General features: G+C 42.1%; 1 protein-coding gene across 1 annotated transcript in view; it reads right to left on the bottom strand.

Moving 5' to 3' along the window:
- The window catches only part of DHX37 (DEAH-box helicase 37), a 1,097,190-nt gene extending 1,082,520 nt beyond the window's left edge, over positions 1–14,670 (bottom strand). The window contains exon 1 of the mRNA XM_044068525.1: positions 14,470–14,670. The gene's annotated coding sequence lies outside the window, so the exon portion shown is untranslated. The remainder of the gene's footprint in view (positions 1–14,469) is intronic.
- Positions 14,671–20,763: the final 6,093 nt, after the last annotated feature.

Genomic DNA, 20,763 nt, shown 5'->3' with positions numbered 1-20,763 from the left:
AGCATCAGGTGTTTTGTAATGTGTCTTCTCGAGATGCTCTACTGGAAGGGATTCGATAATATCCCATATATAGTAACTCAGCTACGGTTGTATTTAGCTTTGCTAGTAAAGATTGAGCTGGTTCATAGCAACTTTAGTGCCTTATAAATGGAAATAACTCAAGTAAGTCTGGCTTTGTGTCTTTTGCTAGATCTTTTAGTTTTATACATGTTCAAAGTTTGATACAAGTTCAAATGTTAATATAAATAAAACACTATTGTTCTGGTTATATTTTGTGTTGCTTAATATTCGGTCTGTTCTTCAATTTGTGTTTGAATGGTGGTATCCCACAATTCCATTGGAGTGGGTGTGGTTACATAATTATGTGTGCAAATTTTATGTTAATCAGCATCCAGATTTTTGGCCAGCTGTACCTACTTTTCATGGGCCTTTCTCCAGATTTTTGATATTTCCAGGTTGAGATGTATGGTGTCGATGGCCATCTATTCTTTAGTATCCAGGCTGGGACAATACCAGGAAATACCATCTGTTTCCACACTTAATACTTCGATAAGAACAATTATAATGTCTTGCTAATAATACTTTTGCTTGTAACTATTTCCATTAATTGGATATGATAAACCAATTATCTAATTTAACTGATGATATATATATGTGTGTTACAGGATGTTACGTTGTTCTGAAGAAGTTTCCGTTTTTTGGAAATGAAAGCGCTTAATCCATGTTCTTTGTTCCTGTTTTTCGTTCATTAAATCTTGTAGAATTATCTTTTTGGACTGAAGAGTTTGATTTGTGAACTTGGCACTTTGGTGACGTTTTTCTCGGACAGCCTTCATTGAGTCTGTTACGGGAATACTTTTTTCATTATCAGTTTCTTTTTTCCCGTTTCTCCATTTTGTGATTACATCCTATTTATTGTTGTGGTGAGGTTTAGATCCCTAGAGCGTGTGGCTTGAGGGGATAAGGTTTTCTTTAGGTGGAGCATGTCCATCAATTCTGGGTTGGACATGGCCTTACATGTCACGAAGATCACCTCTGAGCAGGTGGTATGCAACCCTGTACAGCTGGAGTTTCTTCAGTCGAGCTGCATAGGGCATCTGTTTGAGGCCAGTAATCCTCTTGGTGAGGTACGTCTGTGGTCTTTCCAGCTGTTGCAGGTGTCTTGTAAGGTACATCCCAAATGGGGCATTGTACTCTATGATGGGTCTGATGAGTAGAGGGGCACATTGACCTCTTTTGATCTGGATGCAAACCCTTTTGTGATTAGGTGGGCCACATAGAAGGATTTTCTAACCACTTTGGCAATGTGATTATCAAAGGAGAGATTACTATCTACTTGGGTCCCCAGATCCCTTATTACGTTTTCCGTATTTCGGGGATTACCACCTATGAGGTAATTTGTGAGTACTTTATTTCCAAAGGGAATAACTATGCACTTTTTGGCATTTAGCTTGAGGCCATGATTTTGACACCAGGTATCCGTCTCAGTGCGACCCTTTTGGTGGATGTCTGTGTCAGCCGGTGAGTCAATTATAACCCCTAGTTTGCAGTCATCTGCGAACTTGGTCAGCCATAGGCCTCCTGTGCTGGTCTGTACCTCTGAGAAGTATATGCCGAACAGGAGGGGTCCTAGGACTGAGCCCTGGGGAACGCCACTTGTAACCAGTTTAGAGTCAGACCTAGCTCCCGCAACTCTCACCATGTGGGTTCTGTCCGTGAGCCAATTGGCAACCCATCTTGTGACACAGGGGTTTATGTTCAGGATGGTGAGCTTATCTATAATACCAGAATGGGGAATGGTGTTGAAGGCCTTTGCGAGGACTAGGTGGGCTGTGTGTACCACATTTCCCTCATCTATAGCCTTGGCAACTGTCTCAAAGAAGTCCACCAGGTTTAGGAGGCATGATCCTGCCCTTAAAGCCGAACTGGGTAGGGTCCAGTGTTTGGAGGTTCCCATTGTCTCTGTTAATGAATTCCATGATGATGCGCTCCATAGCCTTGTAGACCAAGCTAGACAGGCTTATAGGGCGATAGCTCCAGGGGTCTGTTGTGGCTCACCTTTGTGGAGCGGAATAACTGTTGCTGTGCACCACTCTATGGGTATGTAGCCTGTGGAGAGGCTGAGTTTGAAAAGTGCGTTTAGGTGAGGGGTTCATTTGTCTTTGAACTCGTGTAGGATGCAGCCTGGGACACCATCAGGTCCCATTGATGCTGTGTTTTTGGCTTTGGAGAGGGCTATTTTAACCAGAGTGTCTGTGATTTCAGGGGCTCTATATTCTTCTGGTATGGTTATGGGCCCTTTTGGGGGTGAAGTTTGCACTGAACCTGTCTGCTAGGATGTTGGCAATATCAGTTGTTTCAGTATATTTTGTGCCATTCTGCATTAACTCCGAGCAGATCTGACCATTGCCACTTAGATTCTTGACATAGCTAAAGAATGCCTTGTGGTTATCTTTGGAGTCCTTGGCAAGTTTTCTTTCAAAGCTCGCCTTGGACAATTTTATGAGGGATCACAGTTTCTTGCTGAAACTGACCAGGGATGTCTTCCCTTCTTGGGATTTTACTCTTTTCTGTACTAGTTTCCTCCTTCTATTGTATAACTTGTTTATGGCAGGGGTACATCAGACTGGTTTCCTTTTCTTGGAGGAGTGAGTCTTGGTTTTGCTTGGAATAGCATGATCCATGCATTCTTGTAGATGCCCGTAGAATGCATTAGTAAAGGATTTTGCAGCTTAGACAGAGTTATCCTTTACCATGGGGGCTTTGAAACTTTCCACCTCCGTCTTAAGTAACGTGAAGTTTGCTTTTGAAAAGTTTTTCACGTTGGTTTCCTTGTCCGGGGGTGGGGGCAGAATGTGGATATCCAAAGTGATTTGTTTATGGTCAGATCTAACCAGCGAGGGGTTGACCTCCAGTGTGGAACACCGGTCGCCCATGCTGGTGATGACCAGGTCCAATATGTTCTCACCTCTGCTGGGAGTGTTGACCAGTTGTTCCAGGGCGTTTGAATTTATAAATTCTAGGAAATATTGGGCAAGGGAGTTAGCACTTGAGCAGTTCTCCCAGTTAATGTTTTGGTAGTTGAAATCACCTAATATTTGGGTGTTTGGTAGGGCCTTTATGTTACCCAGTGTTTCCAGAAATGTGGAATGGGGGTCCTGGGGCATGGTGGGTGATCTGTAGCAAGCTACAATTTGAATTGCAGTTTTGCCCGTTGTTAGTTGCACGTGGAAAATCTCTAAAGCATCGTGCTGTGCCACTAACCTGGAGGTGTGGGTATCCTTGATGAATATGGATACTCCCCCGCCTTTTGTAATTCGGTCCGGGTTCTGTGGCCAAAATGTATGGTATGACTTGTAGCCTGGTAGTGCTGGGGTGCTCTCTGTAGCCTTAAACCAGGTTTCTGTTACTGCACATATATCGATTTTCTATATACTGAGGAGTGCCTCGAGTGCGTGCATTTTGAGGTTTAGACTTCTGGCATTGAGTAGCATTACCCTCAGATTTTTGTTACCTGTGCTATTTACAGCGGTGGGTTTGTCTTTTGAGCCTTGCCTAAAAAAGGCAATATGGGGGGTGGCAAGAGCCTTGGCCAGTATTTGAAAGCCTAAGGGTGACAGATGCAAGCTGTCTCTGGCAAAGCAGTGTGGCTTGTCGAGCATGCCATCCCAGGCAGACAGACACTGGATCCCCTTTGAATGACACCAGAAACTTAGCCAATTGTTGAAACTGATATTTTTTTCTTTATACCTTGGTATTATTCTTGGTGAGGGCAGGATGCTACTCAGGGTCAGGGTCATACCGGCCTGGGCTACGTGATCAGAGAGCTCTTCCATGTCTCTTTTCATGTAGTCCAGGGAGGTTCGGCTCAGGTCATTCACACCAACATGGACAATGACAGAGTCATATTTGTACTTGTTCTGGAATCACCTGAGTGCTTGTGTTATGTGGCGGATCCTGGCACCCGACAGGCAGCTAACAGTAACCTTCTCCTTATTCAGCCTAGCGAGTGGGATGTCAGTGTGTCTGCCTATAAAGTCACCTATTACTAGTATATTGGGTATGTTATTTTGCCTTGAGGGCTGTGACTGCATGGCACACTGGTTTTGTGAAGTATGGTTAGTGTTGGGGGGGGTGGAGGCTGCTTGGATGTCTGCTTTGGAGGGCTCTGTTGCTTTTGCAGATTTTTATTTACAGCCTCTGAGTATGTTTTTGTGTATTTACGTGTTTTTACCGGTGTTGGTTTAATGGGTCTATGTGAGACTGGTGGTGTGATGCTAGTATTTCCCTTCTCCTCTTGACCGTCTGATCCAGTCTTGGGTTGAGAGAGCTTAGCCTCCAGTTTGGCTGTATAACTGCATCTCCACCATGTATTAGTGTTTGGTGGTAGGAGGAGAGGGTTGTCTGTGTACATGAGGCAGTTGTTACATTGCCTCAAAATGCCCAGATTCACCAGTTGGACTGGAGAGTACCTGCCCTTTGGACATGCCTGGATAGGTACAGTAAACTGTTTTACTGAATGGCTGGTAAGGTCGAATAGAGAGCCTTGTCCTTCTGTAGTGCTAGCCCTTTAGTTTTATAACAGATGAGACATTTTTATCAACCAGAGGAGGAGTTGTGGATAGCAATTAATAAAGAACTGAAAGACTTTATCAGGGAGGGAAAGATGGCAAGAGTCAAGTGGGACAAGCAGATTTTTCCAATAGAACAAGATGGTTTGGAATTACCAGATTTTATGGGATATTTCACAGCTACACAGTTTAAGCACAGATACATAGCACAAGAAGAAAGATATAATTCAAAGTGGAAAGGGATGACGACGAAACAGGTGGGAAGCTCAACAAACAAGCAGAGACTGAGATTTTTGATGCAAATCATTACAGTGAATATTAATATAACATTCTGCATGTTTTTTTGTTAAAGTAGCAGAAAGTATTCTAAGAGCTAAGCCTACAAGGGAATGGAGAAAGGAGATTCTGCCAATAGAGATGACTGCAATTAGGGATACAGACACTAAGCAAGAGGGGGCTAGAAATTATTTGAGAACACTGCAAAGGAACCAAGGTATTGGGAGCACATAATTAGAAAGGGAAAGGTAATAGAATGGGAACAGGCCAATAATTTATTTGGACTGCAGGTCAGAGACTGCCTTCTCTATCAAGGATTGATATCAGAGTATAGGCAAAGAGAAAGAAAAAGCAAAAAACCAACACTGGTAGAGTTTCTAGTAGAATCTAGAACAGAAGCTGCTGTTAAAAAAATGGGTAATTAGTAGAGCATGTGATGCCTGTGTCCTGGTCCAGCAATCAAGGAGCCTCACACTAACACCAAAGAAGGCATCTCATATATGAGGAAGGGATAACAAATACACACAGTAATGTGCAATTTCCCTTAAGAGCACACAGAGATCACAGTCAGTCTGAAGTTGGTCACTCCCTTGCCCTCCAGGTCCCCAATAAGACTCCCCACTGGCACAGCTATAGGGTCCAGATATCAGTTTAGTGGGCAAGCTAAAACCTCTAGCACCCTCTCTGTCCAACCAGGGCTTCATGCCCCTGCTCAAGTAGCTGACACACACACACACACACACACACACACACACACACACACACACACACACACACACACACACACATGCACTTTGACAAGAGTTTATACAAACACACAGACACTCCTGGAGAAGGCTGGCACAGTTTCTCCAGCTGTGCCCCTTTCTCCCAGACTATATGGTAGTTCCACTTGCCACCACCCACTAATACTTATCAGCTACTCAAAGGCCCTTAAAAGGGTGTCCAATTACTGTGCATTATTATTATCCAATTGGTAGTTGTGACTAAACAGTCAAGGCTTATTAGACTGACTTGGTACAGGATCAATATAAGCATGCAATGTACTCCTGGCGCTTAATTTATCTCTACACAAAACAGCCACAGTTAAAAAAAAAAAAAATTTTAAAAATATTTAATAATTAAAAACGCAATACTTTATACTACATAGTGCTAGTCAAGAGTTCAGAAATCACACAGAAATACTTAAAATAAATCAGTAGTACAGTTCTGACATCACAGAAAAACACTTAGTCTAATCTTTCTAGTTCCTAGCTATTTCTAAAAGATAACACAAGTGTAAGATAACTTACATATGAGCAAGACAATGCTGCGAGTTGGATGTTCAAGATAAAAATGCTTAATGCCTTCTGATTCTCTCTGTTTAAATTGCTATTTTCAGTCCTGATTCCCATTACATAATTTCACACTTTCATGGTGTTCCCAGGCTAACAGATACTACATAACTGTTATCTTACACCTGAAGGAAACTACAGCCATAAAAGACATTCCACATGTAAACTCTAGTAATTATTCCTTAAGTAAACTCTAGTAATTATTCCTTAAGTTAAACAATAGGTAGGATGCTTCACTCCAGACCATCAACTCCAAATTCTAACTTCAAAGGGACACACATGAAATAATTTTAACTTCAAAGGACATGCATGAAATGCTTGTCTTAGCTTTCTTTACAGCAGAGGGCAGTGTTGCTACATTGTTTTAAGTTCAACATTTCACAGTATATTCTTTCATTTAAGAAAACAATCCTGTATTTCAACATTCAAATTTACAAATTACAGAATTATGTACCAAATTCTATTTGACTAAGCTGGTAGCCTTCACCCAGTCTTCACAGAGCATATAAAAATATTGCATGATAACTATAAGAATCAGAGAAGATTAGAAAAGACTGGGATGAGAGAATGGATAAGCAATTCACAAAAACAGTGAGGGGATATATGTATTTCTCCCATATGCAACAAAGTCTAGAAGACTTAGGATCTTTGCTTGGAAGTGTTTACATAGGTATTTTATACCCCATGTAGACGCCAAAGAATTTTTACTCTGGTAGACAGGAAATGTTGGAGATGTGATGGGGAAGAAAAAGGCAATTGGGAACCTATTTTTGGGAATGTAATGAGTTAATAGACTTTAAAAATTCCTTGCAGACTACTCTATCAGAAATACCAATTTGCTCACCCCGTATAACTAATTTTTTGAGCTATGCTACAGAATCAGAATTGCCTAGACATAGTAAGGCCTTGCTGAGTCTATTTAAGGTGGCTGCCAAAAAAGAAATTACTACAAAATGGAAATCAAAGTCTAAACAAACTGTAGTAGAAGTAGTGAATATAGTAATAGAGATAAAACAACTGGAAATTGGATATTTAGAGAAGGGTAGGCGCAAATTACATAAAAAAATGGGAATTGTGGGAACAGTACATGCAGAATAACGTATTGGAGAAGGAGGAATGAGGTGTAAAAGAAGGGAGGATTTGAATGAGCTACGCAATGTCTGACTGACAATAACTGGATAGATTATAAATGATGTACAATGTTTGCAACTAAAAATGTCAATATTTTATTTATTCAACATTTGTTGACCAGGAAAGTTCGACTAGGACAAAGCCTATTTTCAGTGAAGGCCTGGGGAGAAACGCTCCAGACGCATATCTTTGGAATTTGGGAAGAAACTGGAATACCCGGAGGAAACCCACGTGAAAGCAGGGAAGACATGCAGAGTCCGCACAGAAGGCACCCCAGCTGAGAATCGAAATGGAGAACCTCTTTGCTGTGAGGTAACAACATTAACTGCTGCACCACTGCGCCCCCCCCCCCCCCCCCCATAATTAGAGAGAGAGAGAGAATGCTGGACCTCCCTTGTGGGATGTTATCCAGTACAAGACATGTTAATAAAATCTATAGATATTCATAAACATTACTACGAAATGTGATCACCATACAACATGCTTGAAATCCCCCCGAATTAATGAGGCATGATCAAATCTAAGTAACTGTATCTCAAAAGAAAAAGGTTCTAAATTTGCTGGTCTAAAATCAGGACATTTGTGACAGCTATTTAATAAAGCTATAAACCTGCTGTTGTGGACTGCTAACTAAAGGATTTTAGCAAGAGCAGAACTAAACACGTTAATGCTCTTTAGTCTGGAATTATTAGATACAGTGGCCCCCACAATACGCCAATATGACAGCTTTTATAGCCCCCTCAATTTCAACAGTAACTTCATTATTAGACGTTTCCATACATTTAGTTATGGTGAGTAAAGCACTGACTTAATTATTCTTAATCTGCAAAAGGGACATCTTCATGAAGTTGTTCACTCCACATTTATTATAACCCAACTAAATCTATTCAAACCACAGAGTTTCTAGCAGACTGCAAACTACCATTTAAGTGCCCTAATAATGCGCTGGTAGCAATCATACTGCTAAATTCAGTGCCAACTCATACTAAGACGTCAACATAAAATTCGCATTTTTCACCACTAGGTAGTGCAGGATGTCAACATAAAATTCACATTTTTCACCAAAGTGCACTTGCATTGGATGTGGCTCTACTGATAGCAATATTCCCCTCTCTAAGGACTGGTGTCACCGATGCAACAACATTAGTGAAAAAATGGTGGTTCTACAAAATTGCAAAAGGACAGAACTCTTGCCCCAGTCTTGTTAAAACAGACTTGCTCCTTGTTTTCAAAACACAAGGTGCTTTTACTAAGTTGTCAAAAGCAGGACTTGAGGATTTTAACACTGTCAGAACCACACGGAACTAGATAAACTTTTGGAAGCAGGTAGAGACGAGTGATTTACCAGAATACTGCACTTACTGAAAAATACTACCGTGAATTGCCTTTAAAAACTGGTGACTGTTTACTTTAAGAAACACTATTGTAGTTTGAGTAGGTATGAGTGCCGCTGACTTGACTAACATTACAATGGGTCTGTCAAGTTAAGAGTGGTGGTTGGGATGTTTTTTAAATGTTATTTTCATTCTGTAAGCACTAAAAAGCTTAAGAAGGTTTAACTAAAAAAAAAACTCTGTTATCAGGCATTAGTAACTTAATCACAGTGAAAGAAAGACTACACAGAGCCAGCATGGGGTTGTCAATCCCTGTACCCCCTGCTATAAACAAATTTTAAATTCCACTGCCTTGTAGTCCTGTGGTGTGTGAGGGGTGGTGAAGCCCCGAATGGACATTAAACTGTCTAGCTTTTTAATATCTCCTCTTGTTAAGAACTTATCAAAAACAATTTCTTGAAAAAATAAGTATGAAATTATAATTAAAGTGTTGGCCCACATCACACCAGAGCCAGGTTTGCTACTACACATCCTGGTGTGCCTAATATAAACTACACAAAGATAAGGAAGCACAAAGTATTTACTGAACACAAAAAATACACCATTAAAACAAATAGGTCTAATAACAGGCTAAGAACCTCAAATTCTTCTGTTGGACAAAAATAGCAAATAAAACATCCACTAAAACATTTAGCCTGGTGTTAAATAAAACTTGTGAATAAAAATGGGTACTGCTTATCAAAAAAGATATTAAACTTTCAAAAATAAGAACTTTGTGTTTGACAGCATGCACTCACTAAAAACTGAAACATCAGTCTTAAATAACAACATGGAAAGCTGCTGAATTTCAAAATGAGATGTTAAGAATCCAACAGACAACTCAGTAAAAACAAAATCACCATAGAAGCAAAAACTAAATTAAAATAGTAATGAGCACAGTTCCCAACTAATCAGGTTCAAATCTAGAAAGACAAGCAAGGAACTTCTAAAATATTAGTGCTGTTAACTTGAGGCACTGACAGACTTAGAAATGTAAATAATTGAGCCAATATGACATTTTCTAAGTAAAAGAAGTCTATAATTGTAATTATTTATTAAGTGCAATGCACCACCTTTTCACCAAAAGTCACCAATCTTAGAAGGGATCAATAGGGGTATAGCTAAAATCAGAGTCAAAATTAGGGGCAGCTGAAGTGCATGGCAACGAAAAATAACTATGTTACATCACACAGAACTAGCCAGTTTCTTAGTTTTAGCACTTGCATTTGCTTCTTCGTCCTCAGCACTTGCTCAGAACTTGTAAGCACTAAATAAGCTACAAATTACTACAGCAGCCAACCTTCCTTATTACCTAGAGGAAAACAGTTTTTGTACTTGCCTTCCTCACTTGCTTAGAGGAAAACAGCTCTTGTACTTAACTTTCCTCACTTGTCTAGAGGAAAATAGTTTTTATTTAGGCATGTCCAAGGGACAGCTCCCGGTGTTCTCTCCTGTCTACCTGATGAATCTGGGCATCTTGGGGCAATGTAGCAATTGCCTCATGTACATAGACAACCCTTTGCTCCTACCACACAACACTATAACCTGTGAGAGATGCACTTATCTAGCCAAACTGGAGGCAAACCTCTCTCCAAACAAGACTGAACTTGACAGTCAAGAGGAGAAGGTAAACACTTGCACCACACCACACTCATCATATAGCCCCACTAAACCAACAACACCACAATCCACACATAGAAACAAAAAAACATTCGCGGAGGCTCTCAATAATAATCTACCCAAGCAACAGAGACCTCCAAAGCAGAAATGCAAGCAACATCCACCCCCCAACACAACCCAAATAGCACACAGCCCACAGACTCAGTGTGCCACTCAATCACAGCCCATAAGGCAAAACAACGTACCCAACACATTAGTCATAGATGACTCTATAGTCAGGCACAATGATGTCCCACTCACCAGGCTAAACAAGGAGAAGGTTACTGTCAGCTGCCTGTCGGTGCCAGGATCTACCACATAACCCACGCACTCAGGTCACTCCACAAGTACAAATATGACCCTGTCATTGACCATGTTGGTGTGAACGACCTGAGACGTATCTCCCTGGACTACATGAAAAGAGACATGGAAGAGCTCTTCGATCTTGTAGCCCAGGAAGGTATGACCCTAGCCCTGAGTAGCATCCTGCCATCGCCCAGAATGATACTGCAGTACAAGGACAAAATATTGACTTCAACAATTCTGCCTGGGACAACATGGTCGATAGACCACGATGCTTTGCCAGAGATGGCCTGCACCTGTCTCCCCTGGGATTCCAGATACTGGCTAAGGCTATTGCTGCCCCTATAGTGCTTTTTTAAGCGAGGTTCAAATGACAAACTCACCACAGTAACAGGTACAGGTAAGCAAAAACTGAGAGTAATGCTACTCAATGTTAGAAATCTAAACCTCAAAATGCACTCACTCGAGGCACTCCTTAAAATGGAGAACATAGATATACCGAGACCTGGTTCAAGGCTCTAGGAAGCACCCCTGCATTACCAGGCTATAACTCATACCACACCTTTCGGCCATCTAACCTGGACTGGAACACCAAAGGCGGAGGTGTGTCCATATCCATTAAGGATATCCACACCTCCAGGCTATTGCCCAACATAATGTATCCGAGATTATCCAAGTGCAACTAACTCTGGGCAAAACTGCAATCCAAATTGTAGCTTTCTACAGATCCCCCACCATGCCCCAGGATTCCCACTCCTCTTTTCTTGATATACTGAAAAATATTAGGGTTCAACCAAACACCCTAATAATGGGTGATTTCAACAACCCCACCATTAACTGGAAAAACTACTTAACTCCTTCACTCAACGCTTTCTGGAATTCATAAATTCCAATGCCCTGGATCAACTTATCCACACCCCCACCAGGGGCAACAATATCCTAGACCTAGTCATTACCAACATGAGTGATCGGTGTTCCACACCTGAAGTCAACTCCTCGTTGGTCAGATCCAACCATAAGCTAATCACCCTAGATAACCACATCCCGCCCTCACCCCCCATTAAGGAAACCACGGGAAAAAATTTCTCCAAAGCCAACTTCATGCTTCTTAATACAAAAGTGGTGAACTTCATGACAACCATGCAGATGGACAATACAGTTACAACTGTTGAATCCTACACAAATGCACTTTATAAGCACTTACACGAGTGCATGGATCATGCTATCCCAAATAGAGCCAAGATGCTATCCTCCAAAAAAAGGAAGCCAATCTGGTGGCCCCCTGTCATAAACAAACTCTACAACAAAAGGAAGAAATTGTTGCAAAAGAGAGTAAAATCCCATGAGTGGAGGAGCTCCCTGGTCAGCCTCAGTAAGAAGCTGAGATCCCTCATAAAATTCCTGCAAAGCTAGCTACAAAACAAAATCGCCACTGATTCTAAGGACAACCACAAAGCATTCTATAGCTATGTCAAGAATCTCAATGGCAACACCCAGAACTGTTCTGAGTTACAGCACAATGGCAAGAAAATTACAGAACCAACTGATATTGCCAACATCCTGGCAGACAGGTTCAGTGCTAACTTTTCCCCCTCTCACACCCTAAAGGGCCCAGATCTATACCAGAAGAATGCAGAGTCCCTGTAATCACAACTACCCAGGTAAAAACTGCACTCTCTAAAGCCAAGAACACAGCATCCATGGGACCGGACAACTTCCCAACATGAACTTCAGAACGAACTGGCTCCCCACCTAAGCACCATGCTTAATCATACCCTCACGTCAGGCTTTGTGCTCATTGAATGAAGCACAGCTACAGTTATCCCACTCCACAAAGGGGGAGCCACAATGGACCCCGGAGAACTCATAAACAAAGACATTGGTAACCTCCAAATTCTGGACCCCACCCAGCTTGGGTTTGTTAAAGGCAGATCATGCCTCCTGAACCTGATCGACTTCTTTGAGGCACCAAAGCTGTAGACGAGAGTAAGGTGGTTCACACAGCCTATCTTGACCTCGCCATGGCCTTCGACACCATCCCCCATTCTGGAATTATAGATAAACTCACTAAACTAGGTATAAATCCCTAACATCACAAGATGGGTTGCCAACTGGCTCATTAACAGAACCCACACTGTAAAAGTTGCAGACTCTAAATCTGACTTCAAATCAGTGACAAGTGCAAGTGTAATACCACAGGGTTCAGTCCTGGGTCCTCTCCTGTTTGGTATCTACTTCTCTGAAGTACAGGCAAACACAGAAGGTCTCTGGCTAACAAAGTTCAAAAATGACTGAAAATTAGGAGCCATAGCAAAGTCCCCAAATGACGTGGATATCCTACAGAAGGGCCTCACTGAGACAGATGCCTGGTGTCAGAGCCATGACCTCAAGCTCAATGTCAAAAAGTGCATTGTCATCTCCTTTGGTAAAAACTCAGTACCCATGAACTACCACATAAGCGACAGTCTACTTAATGCCGAATGTGTGATAACAGACCTTGGGACTCAGGACAGTAGTCTCTCCTTTGATAATTACATCGCCACAGTAGTCAGGAAATCCTTCTACGTGGCACACCTCATCACAATAGGGTTCTCATCCAGGAAAAAAAAAGAGGTCATTGTTCTCCTATACTCGGCTCTCATTAGACCCATTACAGAATACAATACCCCTTTTGGAGTGTACCTCACAAGACATGTGCAACAGCTGGAAAGGACACGGAAGTACCTCACAAAGAGGATTACCAGACTCAAACAGATGCCCTATGCTGACAGTCTCAAAAAACTCCAGCTGTACTCCGTAGCATATCACCTACTCCAAGGTGATATCTACCCAACATACAAAGCTTTGCCAAACCCAGAGCTGTTGGACATGCTACACCTAAAGAAATCCCAATCCCTCCGAGCTACACGCTCTAGGGACCTAAACCTTGTCACCACAATAAACAGAACAAGCTCGGGGGATAGATTCCTGTCCCAGAGACTTCAAATACTCTGGAACAAGCTACCCTTCTATGTCAAGCAGAGTTCCTCATTAACACTCTTCAAGAAAAATATTGATGCATGGATGGGAAATAGGAAATTCACCCCAGGGATCACTTCTGTGGCTCTGCTTGACATGGGCACAGGAAAATAACTTTCTTGGGTGGCAAAAGCCAGGGTACCTTGTTGGCTAGGCATACTTAGGTCCTTGGGCCGATTGCCTAGTTCATAGGTAAGTACTAGCCTATCTGCCCGAGGACATCTATAAACCTAGCCAGAATGTGTTGGCTTTTGCCACCACCTGTGCCTCGGTCCAGCAGAGCCACTGCTGTGATCCCTGGGGTAATTTTTTTTTTTGCAAGCTTGCCAACAGCAAATCACTAAAGAGAATGAGCAGTGGAAAAGAAAAAAAGTACAAGGAAAACCAGTGTATGAAATGCAAAATAAACACAAATGAATTCATAGAAGAATAGTCACAGTAAGACTTGTATAATACCACAAGGGCTTCCAAGGGGTTAAACAGCTACACAGCCTAGAAAATTTACCAAAATGGAACTGAGGCTATCATAATTGTGATCACCACCTCCTTCCTTGATCTAGCTACAGTATTTAAAAATAGAACCTAAATACAGTACTGCTGGGGTAAAATACGCCCTCATATTTTAGCAGATTCAACTTTATAATCAACAAAAATAAATAAAGCAGCAAGGCACTGTCGTGATAACTAATCGCAAGTTTTGAAAAGAACGATGTCATGAACACAGAACAGTATCGTCTGGACTTGCTGTCTAGATATCTCAACCTAATTAAATAAGGTAAAATGAAATTAATTTCTTCAGCATACCTGCAATAGCCACGAGTTAACAAGTCAGCGAGACAATATATCCTATAATGCTCTTACAACGTGCCAGTACTTAGCATTCCCATGTAAGTTACACATCAAACTTCTGTTTTAGTGTAACATATGCACACATGCGGAACTTTGCAGTTTGCACTAACCTGGAGGTCCGATTGCAGTAACTAACCTACCAGATGGCTAGGAGTGGCGAATCTCCGTTCCGAAGAAGAAACGTTCCGCAATAGGAGTTATAAAAAGGAAATGGATATTAGATTATAGGATATTGACCTGTTCAATAAAAAGGCATTTATTTATTTTCTTCTAAAAGACAGTTTGGGCCAGCAAACAGTAGATGGATGATGTATAAATCTCGCAATCGTTATTCTTCAAAACGTGTGACGGACTGTATTGACAAAAGAACAAACTGTGTTACATGTGATAAACCTACAGCGGAGTCGTGAAATGCGTCAAGACATACCTCTCAAATATACCTCATTACGAGGAACGTACCTCATTTGGGGTCTTAAAAAGTTCATGTTCCTCAAAGTTCCACATTGAATGAGTCTGTCACACATTAAGTGTTAGGAATTTTTTTAAGTGAAATCCATGATAAATAGAAATAAATCATATTAATTAATTAAATGATCTTCTTTATAAGTAAAACCAGCATATTTTAACCATGCTATGACCTTCCTAGTTAAAGTTGTTAGTAAGCCATTAGTATGTGTTCCACATTTTGCCCATTTGTTCCACATTATGAAGGCGAGTGTTCCTCATTTTTGAGATGGAAGGTTGAGAGCTATGCATCAAGATTAAATTCATTACCGTTTATAATATGGTTGTCCCGTTTTCAAATTCTCAAAATGGGACTTTTTATGGGAATATGAGATTTTATAGAGCAAAAACATACCGGCTACCAGTGCAAAAGAACCAGACTTCACTTTTACGTCAAAATTAGGGTTGCCACCTTTTCAAATGGCCAAAGTGGGACATTTTTGGTAAAAACATCAGATTTTACAGGCCGACACATACCCACGGTCAGGGCGAAATTGAAGTGTATTAACCCACCACCGAGTTCGCGCAGGTATGGGTGTGCCCGCCATGATTGACATGTGGGAGGGCGGGATTAACAATGGCAATGTGCCATGATTGACATCGTTACTTTGATCAACAGGTTACTTTGTTAAATACATTTTACTAAATTCAGTATCTGCCAAGAGGCACAGCATGGAAGGAAATTCCTGTAAGACAGAAATAGGGAGCACTGGCAAGTAAACATATAAACATATAAAGTGCTTTGTGTCTCTTCATGTTTACCTTGTTCCGCAAACATACCCGTCTCATTACTAGGAACGGGACAGTTGGAGGGCATTATGGGCAAAATTGAAGTGTATTAACCACCACCGAGTTCGCGCAGGTATGGGCGTGCCCGCCATGATTGACATGCGGGAGGGTGGGATTAACAATGGCAATGTGCCGTGATTGACATTGTTACTTTGATCGACAGGTTACTTCATTAGATACATTTTACTAAATTCAGTATCTGCCAAGTGGCACAGCATGGAAGGAAATTTCTGTAAGATAAAATAGGGAGCACTGGCAAGTAAACATATAAACATATAAAGTGCTTTGTGTCTCTTCATGTTTACCTTGTTCCGCAAACATACCCGTCTCATTACTAGGAACGGGACAGTTGGAGGGAATTATTATTACTAGATGGGATGGGGATAACAATAGGAGACTATGAGTACGGAATGGATTTCTCTGTCTACACCCCTGATGAGTAAGTACATTTACTACATAATCGATTACTTGTGAACCAACTAAATGCTACCATTGGGAAGTTGCATTAATGTATCTCACCCCATGGCATTCTCGCACTGAAAACGTGCAGTGCGTACTGAAAGTCTAGATACTCTACGAGTTTCTAGGATGACTGCATAAGGTAGAAGTTAACACACCCTGCTTAATTTTTTGTAGTTGCTACATGAAGTTGCAAGCTAGTATTTAATTGTGAAAATATAGGATCCCCCCTGTCACATGCTGTGGTACACATACAGTCTATCATTTCTGTTAGTGCTCTATAGTACACTTGAATTGCTTTTTATATTGGTTACATTGTTTTTGCATCTTTTTGTGCACTCGAATCTTTTTGTGCAATTAATTTGTGTTTCGCATATTTACCTTGTGTTATGGTGGCATCTTTCAATCACCTTGTGTTATGGTGGCATCTTTCAATCAAATGGTGTGCGGTGCAGTCAAAATGCTCGCAGGCGGGGTTTGGGCGGGGTTTGCTGCTGCGCATCTGGTGGGTTAATACACTTCGATTACGCCACGGTCAGTACAAAGGTTAGAACTTAACTTTTTTGCCTAAATAAAAACTTATTCTTGTAGCATTTTAGTTGCTTATTCTGCTTCTTATAACATTTAGGTATTTTAGATACAGAATAACTGTTTTATGCAACTATTACATAAAATATAGGAAATAATTTTGTCCTAAAATCTCAGGACATTTGCCATTTTTACAATTTTTTGTCAGGACACAACTGCCCAAAGAGGGACTGTCCCTTGCAAAGTGGGACAGGTGGTAATCCTAGTCAAAATAGAAACACTTGTAAGCTTTGAGTTGTTTCCGTTTTTTTTTTCATATAATATTCCAGCTTTAATCCTGCACTTGACCCTAAAATAGGCTATACTAAAAAAAAATTAAAAAAAAACACTCTGGCCATGATGCGTTGTTCATTATTATACCTGAACCTACTTATAGGTTCATAGGTTCATAGGTTCATACTAGGCTATCTGCCCTAGGGCATTTATAAGCCTAGCCAGAGTGTGTTTGGCTTTCGCCACCCATTTTAAATTAATTTTGCTATGCCCTTTTTCAAGGTTAGTATACTGTGCCTCTGTCTAACAGTGACACAGAAGTGATACCTGGGGTAAACCTACGATCTCCCATCCACTCATCAAGATTTCTCTTGAAGAGAGTCAGTGAGGGACTCTGCCTAACCTGGACTGGGATTTTATTCCAGAGTGAAGGGAGCCTCTGGGTTATGAATCTGTCCCTCCAGCATGTCCTATTTATTTCAGTGCTGAGGTTCAAGTCTCTCGAGCATGTAGCTCAATGGGATTTGGATTTTCTGAGGTGCAGCATGTCCCTTAATTCCGGGTTGGACATGGCCTTATACGTCAGGCACAGGTCACCTCTGAGCAGGCGGTATGCCACTGAGTAGAGCTGGAGTTTCTTTAACCGGGCAGCATATGGCATCTGTTTGAGCCCTTTGATCCTCTTGGTGAGGTACTTTTGGGGTCTTTCCAGTTGCTGCAGGTGTTTGGTAAGGTACATCCCAAAAGGGGCATTGTACTCGATTATGGGCCTGATGAGGGATGAGTAAAGAGGCACGATGACCTCCCCTAATCTAGATGTGAATCCCTTCATGATTAGGTGGGCTATATAAAATGTTTTTCTAACCACTTTGGCCTCGTGGTTGTCAAATGAGAGATTGCTATCAACTTGGGTCCCCAGGTCCCTAATTACTTCTTCTGTACTTAATGGATTACCACCTATGTGGCAATTTGTGGGCACTTTGTTTTTGCCAAAGGGGATGACTATACACTTTTTGGCGTTTAGCTTGAGGCCATGGCTCTGGCACCAGTTGTCTGTTTCTGTGAGGCCCTTTTGGAGGATGCTTGTGTCGGCTGGAGAGTCGATTATGGCGCCCAGTTTGCAGTCATCTGCGAACTTGGTCAGACACAGTCCTTCCGTGTTGGCCTGTACCTCCGAGAAATATATACCAAACAAGAGAGGTCCCAGGACTGAGCCTTGTGGGACGCCACTTGTAACTGGTTTGGAGTCTGACATGGCTCCAGCAATTCTAACCATGTGGGTTCTGTCCTTGAGCCAGTTTGCAACCCATATAGTGACATAGGGGTTTATATTTAAGCTGGTGAGCTTATCTATAACGCCCGAGTGGGGTATTGTATCGAAGGCTTTTGCGAGGTCCAGATAGGCTTTGTGGACCACTTTCCCTTCGTCAATGGCCTTGGTGACTGTCAAAGAAGTCAACCAGGTTTAAGAGGCAGGATCTGCCCTTAACAAAGCCAAACTGGGTAGGATCCAGTGTCTGTAGGTCCCCAATATCTTTATTTATGAGGTCCATGATGATCCTTTCCATAGCTTTGCAGACCAAGCTAGTCAGGCTTATGGGGCGATAGTTTCCAGGGTCCGTTGAGGCACCACCTTTGTGGAGAGGGACCACTGTTGCTGTACGCCACTCTTTGGGTACATATCCTGTAGTAAGGCTGAGATTGAACAGTAGTTTTATGTTTGGGTTTAGCTCTTCTTGGAGTTCATGTAGGACACAGCCTGGGACACTGTCTGGTCCCATTGATGCTGTGTTTTTTGCTTTGGAGAGGGCGGCTCCCACCTGAGCATCTGAGATGTCAGGGGGGCAGCATTCTGCTGGGATAGATATTTGCCCTTTTGGTGGGGAGGGGGGGAGAAGTTTGCACTGAACCTGTCAGCTAGGATGTTGGCAATGTCTGTGGGATCAGTGTATTTTTTGTCATTTTGGACTAATTCTGAGCATATCTGGGAATTCCCACTCAGGTTCCTAACATAACTAAAGAAAGCCTTGTGATTATCCTTAGTGTCCTGTGCAATTTTTCTCTCGAAGCTGGCCTTTGACGATTTTATGAGTGCCCTTAGTTTTTTTGCTAATACTGATCAGAGATGCCTTCCCTTTTAGGGATTTTGCTCTATCATGTAGTAGCTTCCTCCTTCTATTGTATAGTTTGTTTATGGCTGGGGTCCACCAGACAGGTCGTCTGCCTTTGGAGGAATGGGTCTTGGTTTTATTTGGGATTGCATGATCCATGCATTCCTGAAGGTGTTCATAGAATGCATTTATAAAGGATTCTGCGGTCTGGGCCGTATTTTCCACAGGCCCGGGGGCTTTGAAGGATTCCACCTTGGTTTTGAGGAGTGTGAAATTTGCTTTAGAGAAGTTTTTCACTGTGGTTTTCTGGGCAGGGGGTGGGGTCGGGATGTGAATATCCAGTGAGATCAGTTTATGGTCTGATCTTACCAGTGAGGGATACACTTCTGGTCTGGAGCATAGAGTCCCCATGTTGGTGATGATCAGGTCCAGTATGTTTTCCCCTCTTGTGGGAGTGGTAACAAGTTGTTCCATAGCATTTGAGTTTATGAATTCTAGGAACCTTTGGGCAAGGGTGTTGGAGCTAGAGTAATGCTCCCAATCTATGTTTGGGTAGTTGAAGTCGCCCAATATAATGGTGTTCGGAGAGACCTTCATATTTTCCAGTGTTCTCAGGAAGGCCGAGTGGGGTTCCTGGGTTTGGGAGGGTGGTCTGTAGCAGGCTATAAACTGGAAGGCAGTTTTACCCACTGTTAGTTGCACATGGATAGTCTCTGATGCTTCGTGCTTTGCCACCAACCTGGAGGTGTGGGTATCTTTGATGAATATCGATACTCCCCCTCCTTTTGTGGTATGAGGTATAACCTGGTAGTGCTGGGGTGCTCTCGGGAGTCCTGAACCAGGTTTCTGTTACTGCACAGATATCGATGTTCTCCATGCTAAGGAGAGTTTCGAGTGCATGCATCTTGAGGTTTAGACTTCTAGCGTTGAGTGGCATTACTCTTAGTTTCTTATCTCTTGTGATACCTATGGAGGTGGGTTTGTCTTTTGAGTCTTGCCTAAAAAAGGCACTATGGGGGTAGCAAGAGCCTTTGCCAATATCCGAAAGCCCAGGGGTGACAGGTGCAAGCCGTCCCTAGCAAAGCATCGTGGCTTGTCGTGCATATCATCCCAAGCTGACAGGCATTGGATCCCCTTTGAATGACACCAATACTTAAGCCAATTGTTGAAATTGATCATCTTGTCTTCATATTGTGGCATCATTCTTGGTGAGGGTAAGATGCCACTCAAGGTCAGGGTCATACCAGCCTGGGCTACATGCTCAGAGAGCTCCTCTATGTCTCTTTTCATGTAGTCCAGGGAGGTACGTCTCAGGTCATTCACACCAGCATGGACAATGACTGAGTCATATTTGTACTTGCCTTGAGTGACCTGAGTGCTTGTGTTATGTGGCGGATCCTAGCGCCAGACAGGCTGCTCACCGTGACCTTCTCCTTGTTCAGCCTGGTGAGCGGGACGTCAGTGTGCCTGACGATAGAGTCACCTATTACAAGTGTATCAGGTGTGTTGTTTAGCCTTAAGGGCTGTGACTGTTCGGCACACTGGCTTTGTGAGATATGTGTTGCACGTGTTTTGTTTTGGGGTA

The sequence above is a fragment of the Protopterus annectens genome, chromosome 4.part0 (genome assembly GCF_019279795.1).
Source record: "Protopterus annectens isolate FY-2018-M chromosome 4.part0, PAN1.0, whole genome shotgun sequence".
Classification (NCBI taxonomy): Eukaryota; Metazoa; Chordata; order Ceratodontiformes; family Protopteridae; genus Protopterus; species Protopterus annectens.
Note: the sequence above shows the minus strand (reverse complement) of the source record. Positions and strands in the feature narration are given on the sequence as shown.